Raw genomic sequence first — 19,693 nt, forward strand, 5'->3', positions numbered from 1 at the left:
AAAAAAAAGGCAAGTTGACACTACACTATTAAGAAAGACACTAAAAAATGATATCTTAATTGTTCAAGTATATGTTGATGATATTATTTTTGGTTGTATTAGTGCTACTGTTTGCAAAGAATTTTTCGAGTTAATGTAGGATGAGTTTGAAACAAGTAAGATGGGAAAGCTAGACTTTCTTGGGATTCAAATCAACCAATGCAAGGATGAGGTCTATGTTCATCAAACAAATTACACAAAGGATCTTTTAAAGAAATTCAAGTTAGAAGACTGCTAGATCATGACTACTCCTATGCATCTTATCTACAATCTGAGCAAAGAGGAAAGTATCCCCAAAGTCTTCCAAAAGTTATACAGAGGTATGGTTGGCTCTTTACTTTACTTAACAACTTCTAGACCTGATATTCTATATAATGTATTTCTGTGTGCAAGATTTAAATCAGATCCTAGATGATGTCACTTATCTATTGTTAAGAGAATCTTTAGGTATCTGAAAAGAACAAAAAATCTGGGACTAGTTTATGAAAGATCCCTAGATTACAAGCTTGTTGGATTTTGTGATGCTGACGGTAACACCCCAAATCTACCCCGCAATTATAAGCGAAAATCAGAGTGCATTTAAAATTATTCATCAAACGACGGGATGTCACATTTCGACTTAACCAAATAAACATACTTATATTGCATTTAATAAAGATACATAGCATTTGGAAACATAACTTCCAACTTGAACTTAGAAACATCTTTCAATTCAACTTAAAACAAATATCCACATAGAATACGACAATTAAACAATAACGACTAATCCCCCCGAGTGCTACGTATCAGAGCAATGGACACCAACTCGACTTGCCATAAAGCAACATAAATACTTCACATAAATAACCTCGAACATCCACGGCTAATCTTGAGTGTCTGCCCATTTCCTATGGTAGGGGAAATATCAGCAAAGGGGTGAGATATCTTACAATATAAAGGAATGCATGATAAATAATATAGGAGATATAGATCATACATAATTTCAGCACTTCGCATCACATACCATCTTACAACAATCTTCATCACAAAACAACTTATCAATATAATACAACTTTCAAAACGGCAACAATGTCATTAATCAATTAAGACAACATATTCAAATTCACAATTATACTATCATCACGTCACAACAAACATATCATCATCTCAAATCACAATCATTCAATATGCGACTTCATGTTATGCATGCATGTGGTACCATTTGGAGTAAACTCTCAACTTAAACATTTTCCATTGGGCCAACTTAAATATTTGCCATATAGGTCAACTTAAACATTTTCCACTTGGGCCAACTTAAACAATGTAATGAATGTGACTCAATGATGCATATCCACACTCACAACTTAACCAACATAAGCAACATAAACAACATCAACAACTTAAAAAAACTTAACCAACTTAAATGATTGCCATTTAGGCCAACTTAAACATCATAAATCCACATAACCAACATAACCAACATGCACAACATAGCCAACTTGAACGACTTAATCAACTTCTTTCTTATCAACACAATGCATCTCAATACAACTTATCAACATTGACCATAGGGTCTTCAACAACAACGACAAATTCATCATGTTATAACAACAACAACAATTCAACATATTGCAACAACAACAACAAACATCAACATGTTACAACAACAATAACAATTCAACATATTGCAACAACAACAACAACAAACATCAACATGTTACAACAACAACAACAACAACAATTCATCACATTATAACGACAACAACAACGTAATCATCATATTAGCGACAACAACAACATTTCATCTTATTTACAACAACATCAACACATTCATCATATTACACAATTCAAGTAATCATCATAACACATTATATTGAACTTCCTAATAAAGACATACTCATTGTTAATTCACCACATGGCATCACTATTAGCTCATACCTCTCAAGACGTACAAATAATCATATATAGCATATAACATCATTATCAATTATGCATATCATCACATACATCATTATTTCATCATAAGGAAGGTACATATCATCATCTCGATAGCATTGTATCGTCATAAGAAAAACATACATCAAGTTATACTACAACATAGTTATGTCAATTCATTGCAAAGAGCATACTTCATATGTTAACACAACATGGTTCATAACTTAATCCTAATAAACATAATAGGAGACTAAATCCTATGAATTATTTGTTGCATCATGGTATAGTTCATTGCGTTAGCTTTCCAATGCTTCGAACGACGCATAAAACGGAGTTATGGATCAAAAGTTACACATATTTGAATTTTCTCAAATCTGCCTACAGTTCGCGCCTCCACCCTACATACGCGCCGCAAACCACAAGTTAGTAGCCTACCATTTCCCAACTACTCAGTTTGCGCCTCCATCTATTGTTCGCGCCGCGAACGCAGTTCAGAAACATTCCCCTGCACGAGTTCAGCATTACCCCCTTCTCATCCCAATACCCAAATCCATGTTCTAGCTCAAAATTGCACACGAAATTCACATACATATCATATATACAACTCATATGTACCCCTAGATTCATCAAAACCTTATTAATCATGCAAATCTATGAATTTCACCCAAATCCCAAAAGTTGGATTTCCACATTCTTTCCACCAAATATGCTATAATTCAAAACCCACACATAGCATCATGGTAAGAAGCCTTATAACAAATCATTTCCATCAATACATACAACATTACCCAAATGATTTCACTCAAAACCTAACAATTTCAAACTCACACATTCATGGAAAATAACATACAATATAACCCATCATAAACATCATCATGCCAACCCTAAGAGAGTAAGAACCCCACCCTTACCTTAGCAAAAGCTTCACCAATGGAGTCCTTCCTCTTCATGCCATAGCTTTACTCTTCCTTCCCTTCTTTCTCTTCTTTCTCACAAAAAATGAGGTATGAGGCCAAACCTCTAAAACCCTAACTCTTACTATCCTTCTTTTCTTAATTGGGCGTAACCCACAATCCAATCTCTTTGTGTCATATTTCTTTCACTAAGTCCCAATTCATAATATTCCTCTTAATACTCAATTAAGCCAAATAACACATATAAATAAATAATCACATAGCATAACGATTATTATTTCCAATAATATTCCACAACTACCATCGATCCATAACATAAATAATACCAACTCGCGATTGTATTTCTCCGACTAATCCGACCATAAACTTAACTGATCAAATCAACATATTAATCCAATTACGCCTTTAGAATAATACCGATAAATTCCGACTTCAACTAATTCCAACGAATAAATCCTTGATCAATTTAATTAAATAATTAATTAAATTCGGGGCATTACACTGACTATGTTAAGAATATAATTGAGAGAAAATCCACTAGTGGAAACTGTCAATTCATAGGTGAAAACCTTATATCCTTGGCTAGTGAGAGACAACCAACTATTGCTTTGTCTACAACAAAAGCATAACACATCTTAACTGCAAGTTGTTGGAGACAACTACTCTAGATGAAATATCAGTTGGAAGACTATCAAATATGTGGAAGTATTATTCCAATTTTTTGTGATAATACTGTTGTTATTTGCTTTACAAAGATTCCTATTTAATATTCTAGAACCAAACATGTAGACATAAAACGTCATTTTATTAGAGATTATGTTCAGAAAGGTGTGATAGATATACAATTCATTGATACAAATCATCAATGGGTTGATATATTTACCTAGCCTCTAGCTATAAAAAGACGTGATTTCATTAAAAAGAATGTGAACATGTATTTCATTAAAGAATAATGTTTTCTTCTGAATGGAGAATCGAAGTCTGATGGTGATCAAAAGTCACTATGCTCAAAGGCTCGGAATGAGCTTCTAAAGAATAGTAGCCTCTGAAGCATCTCATTCTCTGATGCTCAGAATCTGATGACGTGTCTCTGATAGCACATTAGTGAAAAATCTTTTAAACTTTTTTAACATATGTCCACTTATCTTCCTCATATATGAAAGGCCCTCTGACACGTGGTCGTTAATTGTAGAGTATTAGCCTTTGGTTGTTTAATATTTTATTTTGGGAAATTTGATTTTAAACCAGTTAGTCCTCTTAAGTGAGAAGGTTCTCTAGGTCATAAGGTCCTAAGTCAGAATCCCTCTGGGAATTCTATGTCTTATGGATTATGAGCTATATTGATGGGTATAACCAAGCATTTTTTTATAAGGCAAAGAAGTGTGACATGCATACCCTAGAGTCAACTTATTAATTAAATCAATAAACATTGTTCTTAAATACTTATGTTTGTAATCATCAAAAAGTGAGAGATTGTTGAAACAAAATTGATTTGTACCATATCCCTAAGGTTTTAATGATAACAAAGTATTTAAAGAATAATTGAGTATACTAATATATGTTCAAGTGTGCATGACCGTAGACTAAAACTTGTGATGGAAATTAAGTTCTGGCGCCAAAAATTGAACATTAAAGAGAAGCTTGAAGATCCTGAATCTGAAGGATCAAAACCTGAGCCTCAAACTTTGAATTCTCAGACTCTGAAGGAGGAAAATTTTTGAAGACTCGGACTCTGAATGAGGTCAACTTCTGAAGACTCAGACTCTAAAAAATTCAACCTCTAAAGATCCAAACTCTAAAGACTCGAGATTTGAAGCTGGTCAAGCGCTAGGATCGACAAGATTGTGAAAGGTCACTATCAGACTTAGATGTCATTTGTCTTTTTCTAATCACGTGTAGAACTAAACAAAAATTTGCACAGACAACAGGAATGGAACGGATAATTCCTTTTTAAGCAAAGGAATTTCAAATATAATTTGTCAGGCTTTAAACATTTGAAGCAATATCCCAACTTCTTTGATCAAAGTTTCTCCAAGACTCACTTGTGCAAGAAGTCTTCTCCAACGACGCTTTTATGTCTCTCTATATAAGAAGCTGAAGACTTGAAGAAACTAACAATGAAGTATTGACAAACAAAAAATTGTTACTTTGTCAAATTAAAAGCACAAGTTTAACTTAGAATTTCTTAACACTTGTATATCTTAGAATTTCTTAAGTCTTAAGAGTTTTTTGTGTTGTATTTTGTTTACACCTTTGACTTTATATCAATTGTATCTCTCAAACAATCTCTCATTAGTAAGTTAGATTGTTAAAAGTCTCTTGTTTGTGTGCTTGAGCATCTGAAGTATCTTGATTGTTAAACTTTGACAACTTGGTGTCATTTGATCATATATATATATATATATATATATATATATATATATAATGTAACCATAATTGTATTTGATTGATGATGATGTACTCCTGATGTTCTGACGTCGATCTACGATGCAGCAGCGCGTGGGTGGACTTACAATATTAACATTTCAATGCTCAAGTTAATTATAGTGTGTAAAATAAGAGAAGTAAAATTATGAGATTAAAAAAAACGTACCTTAAATCTCACACACATGTTGATTATATACGTTGAATACTTTTAATTGGGCTTTACAAAATTGGACTAAATATTTGGATGTCACCCTTCTAAAATTACCTCAAAAAAGCCTCCCATGATCCAAAGCATATGGTACTAGGCTTCGGCACGTGTGACTTTTACTTGGTTGCCAATCATATTCACGAAGTAAAAGTAAAAATTAATCTAGTGATAAGATGCAAATGCTTGTTAATTCTAATATCTTTTGCGAGTGGTAATCTACGTAGATATAAATTCGACAAAGATATGATAAGGAAATTAAATATGAAATATCACCCGAAGATATGGATAAATTTGTTCGGAAATCATATTTTTAAATGATTTTATTTTAATATGATAAATAAATAAATAAATTTATATTTACATATATCTTATGCGTGTGTAAAAGAATCACTTTGCGGCTTTATATCTCAAACCACTTGCGGAAAAAGTTCCACCTCAACTTTAATTTTGATCTTTAGAGATAAGTCAAAAAGAGATTAATTATCTTTGATTTTGTGATTAAATTTCATCCACGCACATGATGTTTTTAACCATTAGATCTTGGGATATAAATTAACCAAACATTGCATTATTTACAATTAGGTTTAGCTTTGCACCGGAAAATCAAAATGAGAAAAACGGTTAACATGTGATATTAGGAACCTTGCTGAACAAGTTTCACATAGTAAAATACAAATGACCATCGCAACAAGTTTTATTTTTAGGCCATACTGAAAGGTACCTAGGAACCTTAATGACCTAGAAATTAAAAAATAGAAATCAAAAGGTAAATCGAAAAAAAATAAGAAACACAATAATTTCATAAAAGTACACATGATAATTGTTTATAGTGTTTGATTTAATGTGTTTTTCCAATGTTACAAATCATAAATGTTTTGTTAGAGAATAAAAAATGTTTGGTGTAATGACAGAATAAAATTTTGATGCTGTGGAACAAATGTCTCCAAGATTAGCAATTTATTTTTTTTTGGCTTTATACTACCGGTTTAGTTCGGTTCGGGGGCGAGTTCTGGCATCAAGTGGTTCCATCTCCCTCCCGATCGCAGTTGCGGGAGATCGAACCGTAGTTCTCCCTACCAAGTCCAGCGCCAATCACCACTGGACCAACTAACGATTGGTCAAGATTAGCAATTTAAAACTCAAGTTATTAAGAGAATGATGAATAATGTGAGTTATGGTTCAAAGAGTATCTCGAGATTCATGTGAGATGTCTTATATATAAGTATGGGTGTTTGTAGGTCGGTTTGGTTCGGTTTTGAGAGAATCAGATATCTAAATCGATTAAAATTAAATGGATTAGTTTGAATTGCATTTGCAATTTTTTGCGATAAAATTCAAATTGAACCGAACCGAGAAACAACAGGTTGATTTGTGTTTGATTTATCGGGGAATAAAAATTGCAAAAATATTTGAAAAAAATAACTTATTTACTGAAATTAATTTTTCATAATAATATTAAAAATAGTATTAATAGTGTTCAATTATAAATATTAGACTAACAAATAGATTCAAAAATATATCTAACATAAAAGCTTTTGAATCTATTGTTAGTCACTTGAATTACTATAGCGATGAATGTGTCTATGCTCAGTTACCACATTATAGTAACAATTTTTTAATCTACTTTTAATATAATAAAGTAGAATACATATGAAATCTTTTAATTACCCCTCTAATCACCATTTTGAGAGTGATAAACGGGGACATAAAAATAATTGCATCTCCCTTAATATTTAAATTAACAAATAAATATTATAATTATTTAGTAACCTTTCATTAACCCTAAACGTAATTATTACACACCTAAACCTATTCAATTGCCTTTAGCCCTAATTAATTATACTTTTATTAGAACTAGTAGTTGTACCCGTGTGATGCACGGAAATTATTTCACATAAAAAATTAATATTAAATGAAAATATATAAAATAATATATAAAATAATAATAAATTATTTATTTAAAAACTTTAAATAAAATATAGTAGTATAAAAAAAATATAATAGTATAATAAAAAATGGTTGTTGTGTGCATTTTTTAAGTGGAATTCTGCATCACGTTTATGCAATCCAATATAAAGTCCAAGGCAAATTTTAAAATAATTTTTTTAAAATAGTAAATTTTATGTTTAAATTTAAATTTATTTATTTATTATTTAGGTATAAATTATTTGCAAATAAAATACAATGTATAATATGAAAAATTTAAAAAAAAAAAAAAGAAGCATTGTTCACAACCATATTAAAATGATTATTTAATAAAAAGTAAATTAAAATATAAAACAAATTATTAAAAAGAAGAAAAATTATTGCATATTAAACGAACAACACAAAAGCCAAAATGAAATAAAAAAGAAAATAAATTCATAAAATAAAATCACAATAAAATATTTATTTATCGAAGTAAAATGGGTTGATAATTGTTAAGCATATTTATTTATTTTTATTATCCTACATATTAAAAATGAAAGAGATTGTGATTGAAAATCATTCCAAAATTAATTAAAAGGATTACTGGGTTAGTTTTCTTAAGATTAATCCTACCTCTTTCCTCTAACGTCGGCTTGCCCTTTAAAAGTTAAAATAAAATGAAAATTTTATATAGCGCAAAAAAGATAATCACATATAAAACTATTCCAAAAAAAATATACATAGTGATATGAAGTCATCCCGCCAAAAACTACCAATTTTACATTGATTAACCTCTAAGAAGAGTTCTGTCAAAATAAAAACCTCTAAGAAGAGTCAAAATAAATATTTTGGCATGGTATTCAACATTGGTTTCTCCGTCTCACCACTATCTTCAAGGGGTCATGATGTTTGTGTAAACTATCTTGCCATAACTTTGACTGTAACTATTGATTGTTAAACGCAATAGAAAGTATATTATATATTAATCTGATCATAATTTTATTTTTTGAGATATTCATAGAAAATAATACATATCAATTATAACCATGGTTAAAAGAAATAATGCATATCAATTATATACATTGAGATATTTATAAAAATAAATTATATATTAATCTTGTCATAAATTTCACACCAACGCCTGTGATACTTAATGGTAAATCGTATTAATATATTATTTAAAATTAATTTGATTCAAAATGTAGAAATTTGCAATATATTTGTGATGAAAACACAATTAAAATGATCAATTTTCAATAAAATAAAGATAATGGAAAGACAATTAAAGCGGCTTATTTCTACACCTCGAAAAATGACTTATTTTTAACATTGGAAACATATTTGGAATGAAATGATTAGAATTTAGAATTTTTGAATAGTGCAAAAATGAATTGACTAAATTTGTGTAATTAATGATAAAACAATAAATATAAAAGGTTACAAAATATTATGACTTTGTAATCATTAATAAAGAATTTGTAATAATTAATTTGTATGGAAAATTTTAATAATTATTATTGAAAATTTGCTTCTCAAAAACCTTTATGGTTTTCTATGCAAAATTTAAATAATTATTATTGATAACGTGAGTAATAATTATGACTTTGTAATAATTAATAAAGAATTTGTAAATCAATTTTAATATAAAATTTGAATTTTTAAAATTTTTTGTTTTACAAATAGAGACATCTATAACAATCGTATAAAGTTTAGAAAACTAAAATAAGATTATAAAATTAAAATAATAAAAAATAAATTAAATAATAGAAAAATCAAATAATTAACCTTTGTTTAGGTTATGATAAATTTGTATAGGCCAATCAATTGAAATGATAATAAAGGTAATTAATTATTATTATTATTGATTACAACTTTAACTCAGAAAAAATATATTCTTAATTAAAAATAAAAAAATCAATAGAAATCGAGGTAATGTAGTTATTATATATCATTATTAACTATTTTTATGGGTTCTCACATCCTATTATGTCTATCCGTCCATTTTTGCACACACATTAACATAGTGAGCATGATTCAAAATACAAATTTAAATCATCAAAATCAAAAGTTTCAAACAAATCATAATTAACATTGAAACAAAAAAAATAATTAAATAGCATATTATAATACAATTCAACACATTTAAAATTGGGGATTCTCAATGCTATTGAATTTTAGAAATTATGGTAAAGGCTATTGATTTATTCGTATAATATTGTTAAATTCTCTTTTTATTTTCATTTATCAAATCATCAATTTCATTGAATACATGGACACTAAATGTCAGTATCTCAAAATCATAAGCATCAACCTATATCAAATAATTCTATCACATTTGATAAAAAATAATAATAATAATAATAATAATAATAATAATAATAATAATAATAATAATAATAATAACAATAATAATAATTCTATCACCAATATTTGAAGATTTTTCCTATATTAGAAGATAAATTGCAAAGTTAATCAGTTCTAAGTGTTGCCTGTCATGACAATTTGAATATCTAGTGTTAAAAAAATTGACATGTATAAAAATGAATTAAAGATTTCTTGTTATAGAATAATTATAAACTTTAATACAACTTATTATGCACTCTCACTTTTATCACGTCACAAAAAGCATTGGACTACCTAATATATGATTTACAATACACGTAATGACACCATGGTTCATAGTTTATGAAAGGATTAGCCGTCAACTTCTTTACGGTTTCTTCACGGGTCTGCAACAAACTTTTTTTAATTCTCAGTATCATGAGTAAAAATATTATTGTATAATAGAAATTCGTATTAGCCTATCAGCTCCATCATTAGGTATTGTACGACAGGACCTATTGCTTCCACCCAATCAAAAGCACATTTGAAATGATTCAGATCCATGCTAACATCAAGAAGACCTTTACCTACAATCACAATATTCAATGCATAGTTTGAAAGTCGTTTCATAACATATTTATCTATTGAGATAATTGTATCATGTGTTAAAAGATGACTAAGTTGCCTAGATTATACATCATTTAAAATGCAACAAATGCCAAGCAAGCTTGTGCAATTGGCTTATCTAGTGTACAAATTGAAACTTTTGGTGGCATAATTAAGTAGCAACATACTTTTGAGTTCTGCAACAACGTACTATTGTTATACAATACGAATTTGATAAGCCTGTCATAAAAAGTTTCTGCTGCTACACATGTAAGATTTAGCCATTCATGATTTCCTCTTTCTAAAGTTAAATGTAGTAAGGAAATAACTGAGTTGATGAATAGAAGGATATAATAATTTCAGAAAGATTAACATGTGAAAATCAAATACGGTTACCGACTTAAAACATTTTCAAAATCGGTAGCGATGAGGGATAGTTATCATTAGAAGAATCAAAAGACGATTTCAGAATGGTTAATGAATCTATTGACATAAGAAAATGTGAAAAATCTAACCTTCTGAACTGAGTATCCCAAACGACTGTTTGATGAGTAAGGAGAGTCTGCTTCGATGCCGATATTGCAATATATTTCTTCCAAATGAAAATGCTACAGAAATGACGAAGAAGAAGAACAACAACATTATTAATAAATTTAAAATTGATGAAAGCAAAAAATTTATCTTGCTTTTTCTGAATTGCTATTTGTCCCAAGATTAAACTCTACTTTTACCTTCTTAAAGTGGCCAAGTACTCCTCTTTTTTCACAGTTTGCTTTATTTCTGCTTGTTCCTACCTTTGATAACATGAAATTAAGTTATCACTCCAACAAAAACAAATCCCAATAAATGGCTACATTTAGCCCCAACAACTAAATGCATTTAGCTCCACCAAACAATCTATCCACAAAATTAAAGAGTTTAATAACTTAAACTTATATTGAAAATTTAGTTTAACACAACACTTCATTGTTACAAAGAAAAGTGAAATAAGTACTCTATCACCGACAACACCAACAAAGAGTGATGCAAAATCAAATCATAGCAAACACGAAACATGAACTAAAACAAAATCAAATCATAGCAAACAAAAAGAAAACAAACCGACAAAGAGCGATGCAACAGCAGCGAGAATTCCACCTCGAGCATAATCCTTCAGCAAATCTGAAATAAAGAGAAAGAGAGACGACCCAACTCACGATTTTTAGGAAAAAACTCAGGATGCTCAGATCCTATCCTCTTCTCTTTGATTCCATTTCTCTATCAACATCAGTGACAAATAATAAAATCATATTGTAAACATGATGTATAATACAGTAAATATGAAAAAACGCATAAAGAATCAAGAATCAAGCTTTATCTATGTTGTTCAAAAACCTTAAAAGTTTATGAACTTGAGTTGGTCTATTTTCCTTCTTCTGTCTTACAACAGCAAAATCAGAAATTAGAAATTAGAATATGAAACATAAATGCAATCCATAGCGAGAATTAGTATCTGGAAGAAAGAGAAGAAATCACGACGAACCAATTTGTATTTGGATGCGATGCGAGAAGCGACTGCCATGGCTGGTGAGTTTTCTCTCTTTGAAATGCGATTAGGACTTTCTCAAAAAGTTGTTCTCTCTTGGCGTTTATTGAAATCAGCTATGGTTCCATTGTAATTTGCATAGAAAATTAAGAAAGCGAAAAAGCTATATTGAAAAAAAGGAAACGGTTCAAATCAATGCATTTTTATTTATTTCTTTGGAATGTAGAAAGTTTTATTGGAAACCTATTAAATTTTGGAGACTTCCTTTAGATAATAGGGCAAAGCGTAAAAACAGGAATGATGGTTTCCAAGAGTATGAAATAAAAGGTGGAGTAATGGTAGAGTTGCAGCGGTCTATTCTTTTAAGGAAAATGAATCAAATATCTTGAAAATCAAATATACATTGATTAGCCGTGCCTAAATTTAATTGTTTGTGTAAACAAATTAATAAAATAATTAATTAAATATAAAAATAAATATACAGATAAATATAGTAATATTTCTATTAATAGTATTTTTAAAAATAGAAAACACTCTAATAATGTGACAAATGGCAAACTTGCCAAGATACTCCTTTTGCTTTATTATATTGTATGATTGTATGATGGGTAGTCCATTTAACACGTTGCTTTTAGTCATTCCAAGCAAACCTAAGTTATGCAATTTGAACCAGAGTTCCTTCCAATTCCTTCCCTCTATCTATAAATTCATTCTCTTCCACAAAACTGACCATCAAACTCTTTTATATTATTCAATTCCATTTTATCAAGCAAAATGTTTCTTTTCATCTTCGTTTTCATAGTTTTTTCGGCTGCATGGAATTTTTCTTCTTTCTTCTGTCGTCATCTTTCTTTCCTTATTATTTGATATCATTTTCTAATGCTTTCATTTATCCATCCTATGTTGTTCTTAACCGGATAATATTTCGCCGGCATCATATATGTTTCATCTTTCTTTGTTTATTATTTGAAATTATTTTCTGCTTCTTTTAATATATTCGTAGTATTTTGTTCTTAACCAGATGATTTATGGAGTGTTATAAACTTTGTGTTTTTTAGAAGTCTCCGTTTTCAATGTTTTTATTTATTAGACATGTGTTGGTGAAGTTATTTATATCTCAAAGTGTTTTTGATAGATTTAAAGACAGAGATCTTAAGTCTGAACATGGGTGAAAAATATCCCTGAACATTTTTATCCAACTGTTTTTGATAGATTTAAAGACAGAGATCTTAAGTCTAAATAATTAATACTATACCCTATCATTTTGATGTCTTTTTTATTACATAATTGAGTATAATTATTCTCCTGTTTTAAGGGAGTTTTTTATGCCCCTAAACGTAATTACAATCCCGAATTATTTTTAAAATTTTAAATTTTATTTTCTCTACAATAATAATTTTATTAATTACAATCTCACTTTTCTACGTTTTAAAAATAATAATTCCAATATAGCTACAACATTGAGAACCTTCATTTTTTTCAAACCTACATTATAGTAGATTTTATGAAAGGATTGTAATCGTATTTTTCTAACTTTTATATTAAAGACTCATTATTATAATAAAGTTTATAATGGATGGACATGGGACAATGGAAAATACAGAAGCAAATTCATAAAAATATATTAATTTTAATTTATGGTAATATATTCATTAAATAAAAATGTAAAATATATTATACAATAATTATATCTATCAATTTAATTTATTTGTGATATTCTTTTTAAAAAATATATCATATATTAACTTCCATTACAAACACTATTAAAATATAATTAATATTATTAAAATTGGATTTTACCAAAATATTTTAATATCAGAGTCAAAATACATTGAATTTTAAGTTTATGATAATATATTAATTAAATATTACTTTATTTTTTAACCATAAATATGTATATATAATTTGTAGAAAATTTTATTTTATTATTTTATATTACTTCAATACTAATTATTAACCATTTCGAATACAATTTGTAGAAAATTTTAATAATATTAAATGTTAATAATGCATGGAATAATTCATTTGAAATACTATCAATTTGATAAGGAAAGTTTTATTGTCCAATATTATCATTTAATAATGTTTTTATCATAATCAATGTTGTCGTAAAGTTTTTTTTGCCTTATAAATGCAATTAAACCCTCAATAACAATACATGCAACAATTCATTTGAAATCTTATGAATTTGATAAAGAAAGTTTTATTGGCCAATATAATCATTTAATTATTTAGTTATTTAATTTTTTATCATAATCAATGTTGTCATTTAATATGACTAATTTAAAACAATTTACATCTAAAATGGAAAACAAACATTTATAGTATTTTAATAAATAATTATGTGTTAAATTAGATAGAATCATGTGATTGGTTGGATGTACATTACCCAACTTTTTGTAATGGATAGAGAAATTGTTCCCATATTTTAATCCCATATTCATGCCAACAATTGTCTTTTCATCATCGACTCATATTAGCATGCCTTATAGTAAATATATTTATTGTAATAAATTCATTATATTATAATAAATTTATGGGTAATGGTGAATGAGACTTATCCATTTTTTAAAAACTTACTCTTTATTATAAAATAACTATCTTATTTGTAAAAAAATTAAGAGAAGTGATTATTTAATATAATATTAAATAATTTTTTAAATTATAATATTCATTTCAATTACATAAATTTATTTTTTTTCCGAATTCAATTACAAAAAAAATATACTATGTCAACTAATAAATTACATGTGAAATATATAAACAAGCTTACAATATAAAATTTCTTAAATTTTAAGATAGTATATTTATTTTTAAAGTAATCATTAAGAGGTAGTCCCATAATTACCTATTATACTACGTTTTAGTAGTACTAAAAACCATAATATACGTTTTACTAAAAACCCTATTTTAATAATTTTATTTATTGCAGACCATTCATTAACGTATTGATAAAACCAAATTCATTATGACCAACCCTATTATACGTTTTACTAAAAACCCTATTTTAATAATTTTATTTATTGCAGACCATTCATTAACGCATCGATAAAACCAAATTCATTAGGACCTGTCTCCAGAACTTCTTGGAAAACCTACATACCTCTTTTACCGTAAAACCTCTCTCAAATACTCACTTTCTTATTGGTTAATACATGTGTGGGCCCCTCACTTTGAAAATAAGTCTCACATAAAGTAGTATGACCCACACATGTTTCAACCAATAAGAGAGAAAGTGTTTGAGAGAGTGTTCAAAAGAGAGTGTTGCTAGCATTTCTCATCATATTAATCACCTTCCCTTCAATTGTTATTCAAAAATTGCTATACTCTTCTTATCAAGCATCCATTTAGTTATCAACCGATTATTATATGCAAGACAACCACAGTGAATAATTATTTCATTTGGCCTACATTTATTCACTACAGTTTGTTAGCTTTTTTTTAATTATAATGTAGTTTATGATTTCTGTCTATAAAATTTGGTTTATGTTAAATAAAAAACTAATTTGTGTTATAAATTGATTTATTTGATTTTGGTTTTTAGATTTGTTCTTATTTGGTTTTTTTTGATGCAGGAAGAGTGATTTTTTAACACTGCAAAACATGTATCTGTTATTAGGTTTTATTAGGTTTTTTGAACACTGTATTTTTCTAAATTGGTTTTTTAAAGTAGATTTAATTTTTAAGAATATAATTTTAAATCTTCTGATATTATCATAAGGTTCAATTTAGGTTTTTTGAACACTGTATTTTTCTAAATTGGTTTTTTAAAGTAGATTTAATTTTTAAGAATATAATTTTAAATCTTCTGATATTATCATAAGGTTCAATTTTGTGGGAGTTCTTACCAAGGCAGGAAGTTGTTATCATATGGAACCATCCGCATATGGCTTATAACTCTAATCCACTTTAAAGGTAAGGCGGTGTCTATAATTTCAAAACACCCGTGAAATCCTATCAGTTTGATAAGGAAAGTTTTATCATCCAATATAATCATTTAGTTTTATTATTTTATTATAATCAATGTTTTTGTTTAATTTTTTTTATTTGAAGTTATATCAATGAAATAAATATTTTTAATATTATTTATTTATTAACAAAATAACTAATTTTTTTAATAAACTATTAATCGCTTTTTTAATTAGAATACATTTATCTCTACCTTCCATACAATATCAACAACTATACAGTATCTTGACATAATTCAAATTCAAATGGAGAAATAATTGAAAATAAGCGAAAAAGATTTTGTAAAATTGATTCAAAATTTATTATATGTTAATTGAGTATAGGACTAATAATAAATATTTATCAGTAATTGAAAATGTTATGTTTACCAATATGCATCAATATCATTACCAAATAATTATATATTTGAATGAATTATTTATTGATCAACAAATCAAATAATTAATTTATTGTCAGAACTGCTTCATTAATCTAAACTACTAACAGTAATACTATATAATAATACTAAATATAGTTTTATCTATAAATATTATTTATTTTTTATGTTTTTTTTTTTAAAATATATGTAATATATTGATTATAATTAAAGATGCTATTAAAATATAATAAAAGATATTAAAAACTTCAATTATAAAAAAATGTTAGTAATTTTTTATGATAAAATTTAACATTTATACTAAAAAAATTGCTATTAATATTTTTTTTACAAAAAAAAGCATGATACAATTATGATGTATTAATACATAGATTTCTTATGAAAAACATACATTTTTCGACTGACAGAAACTACTTATAAAATTACATTTAACATGAGACAATTATGATTGATGAATACATAATTTCTTATAAAAAATGTTATTCTTTTTGTATTTTATATACATTTTTAACCATCACTATATTATATTAATTTATTATTTATAATGACATTCTATGAACCGTGCGAAAGCTACTTAATAACATGAGACAATATTGATTTTTCGACGGGGCAAAGCTACTTAATGTGTATATATTTTATTTACATTTTTAACCATCATTATATTATATTTATTTACTACTGATAGATAAATACTTAATTATTTCCTTTATTTTTTATATGTACATATTAACCTATAACTGATATTTTTGAAAAAATAAATCTATTAACTATATTGTAATTTTTATTTAAAATACGTAAAAAGATTTCAAATGCTCATAATAAGATAGTGGTATGAGTGACAATAAACAAAATTTGGACAAAAAAGTTTGATACCTGTTACCAAATCAAATAAATATAACAACATATATTATATTTATTTATTATTCATAATATTGTGCAATCCGTGCGAACGCACGGGTAGATGACTACTCACGATATATTTATAACTATATTGTATGATGTGTGCGAACGCACGGGTAGATGACTACTTAATTATTTTTTTCTATTTTTTCTACTAAAGTATATTTTTCTAACTAGATTAAATTAATATTTATATGACAATTATAATTTCAAATGTTTTTTTATTTTTAATTTATATATCTTTTATATATATTTATTAACCATCGTTATATATTTATTTATTGTTTATATCGACTTTGCGTGACCCATGCGAACGCACGAGTCCTTTACTAGTAACAAATTAAAATAGCATAATTTGTCTACATACGACATTTTACTTTTTTTCTTCTCGAAGTTGAATGTTTGATAGTAATTTTCATGATGTTGTGAATTTGATACCAAGAACAAAGTATAATGCAAGGGAAGAATAAAGAACAAGGAAGAAGAAGAACACAAGAATTGATTATAACTGTTATTCTTTTACTTTCTCTTAAAACCAGATTACAAGTTTACAAGAATAACAAATAACCTCTCTCACTCTAAATTAGGATTTGCAGCTTAGCAATGATGAGAGACTAGTATGCTATTTATAATAAAACCTAACATACTAACTAATTAGCTTTTCCACAAGGCCCATTACACAAGCCAACTTAATAAACTAGCTAACTTAACAAATTAGGGTTTAAACATTAAAACTAATTTAACATGCTAACAACCCTAGCATCTTCGACACAAGCATGTGAACAACCTTCGACTTCATGCTTAATCCTGTCGAACCAAGAAGCTACCCTTCGACCATACTAGAGTTCGATCCAATATCTCACACATGATGATTAATTATGGTTAGTTTGAGTTGGGTTTGCGGGTAGAAAATTAAAAATTCGATGCCCGAACCAATTGTCATTGAATTTTATTGATCTGGTTCGGTTCTTGCCTGAACTGAAAAAATGTCCAACCTAAACACTATGGTTTGGATTTTCTGGTTTGGTTTGAATTTACCCAAATCAATGAACACCCCTATATATAGGAGACAATTATGGGCATCCTTAGTTTTTGGTGTGGAAAATATGTTGTTGTCTGATGACATCTAATGGTAGACAACAATTCAAGATGCAGATTCAATGTATGACTTTAAAGCATAATTACAATATATCTTCATTGTCTTAGTGAAGTGACTTTGGATTAATAATTAGGTCTTCCTCTTTTGGACATGTGAGCGACCCATAACACACTCTCCCCCTCTCTCTCTCTCTCTCTCTCTCTCTCTCTCTATATATATATATATATATATATATATATATATATATATATATATATATATATATATATATATATATATATATATATATATATATATATATATATATATATATATTATTTCCATCAAGATTACAAATATAATCATGAACCATATTGTATGGATAATCACCACACACCTATCGACCCCAATAATCAATTGGTCCTAAAAGCCGTTTGAGCCAAACACTTTTGATTCTTCTATCCCTCTTATGTGACTAAGAGTCATATTTAAAAATGACAATTTTACCGACTTTCATATCATTTTCTTTAATGAAATCAAAACTTAATTTTCAATTTTTTTTGTTTTTCTTTTAACCTCAAATTTATAACATTACATCTGTCTTTTTTATTTTTGATTTGGTCTTGTTGTTTTGTTATCTATAAAAAATTGTGTTAAATTGAATAATGTGTCTTGATCTCAATTTTTAAATAATGTGAAATTTTTAAGTGTAACCGAACAATTGCCATAAATATGTCTTAGATAAATAATTTATTGGTTTTATCGGACTTTTTAAGATTAGACACTACATAGACTTATACACTGTGTGTGATAGTACCTAAAGGGTAGAAAATTAAGTTCGAACCTACATAATTGCATTTATTACTGTTGAATCATTATGAAAAGCATCTATATTGAATCAAGAGCAACACATAAATGAAATAGAAATCACATATTCATTCAAAATTGTAAGGTGATAGTTTTATGGGTCCTCTCATTTATAAAGTGTTCAATCTCCATTTTTTCAAGCAATGTGAGACTTCCAACTCACACTTGTACACAACAATCTTCCTTTAAAGTGTGAGTCCATCCACTATACTCCCCCTCAAGCGAAAGCTCTTTCATCCACATACATTTGTACAACTTTTGCGAGCTATTGAAATGCTCAGTGCTCTGCACTCTTTGCATTCTCATTCATTGATTCAATGGTGTAAAGTGTTTTCTGTTACAAACTGTTATTAGCATAACTACATCAATTTTCAGTTACACACTAGAACTCAGCTAATATATAACATGTATCAGTTTACAAAAGCCCAATACTAAACTCAAGCCCAATAATACAGGTAAGCCTAATACATGAATGTTGACTAAGTCAACATTCAGTTTACTCTAATACTCCCCCACAAGTTTAAGGTGGTGGTAAAGGAACTACTTTGAGCTTATTCCTTAGGTCTTGGAAGGCAGCACTTGGAAGAGGCTTAGTCATAATGTCTGCCAATTATGCTGAAGCACGTACATGTTGAATTTT

General features: G+C 27.8%; 1 long non-coding RNA gene across 1 annotated transcript; it reads right to left on the reverse strand.

Annotated features, from left to right (window-relative positions):
• Window positions 1-11,511: 11,511 nt before the first annotated feature.
• Window positions 11,512-11,949, reverse strand: LOC131648001 (uncharacterized). The gene is made up of 3 exons (XR_009298021.1): window positions 11,861-11,949; window positions 11,713-11,757; window positions 11,512-11,595 (listed from the first exon to the last, which is right to left on the reverse strand). It is a non-coding gene; the product is annotated as an uncharacterized LOC131648001 (long non-coding RNA).
• Between the last annotated feature and the right edge of the window lie 7,744 nt (window positions 11,950-19,693).

The sequence above is a fragment of the Vicia villosa genome, linkage group LG2, assembly GCF_029867415.1.
Source record: "Vicia villosa cultivar HV-30 ecotype Madison, WI linkage group LG2, Vvil1.0, whole genome shotgun sequence".
NCBI classification, from domain to species: domain Eukaryota; kingdom Viridiplantae; phylum Streptophyta; class Magnoliopsida; order Fabales; family Fabaceae; genus Vicia; species Vicia villosa.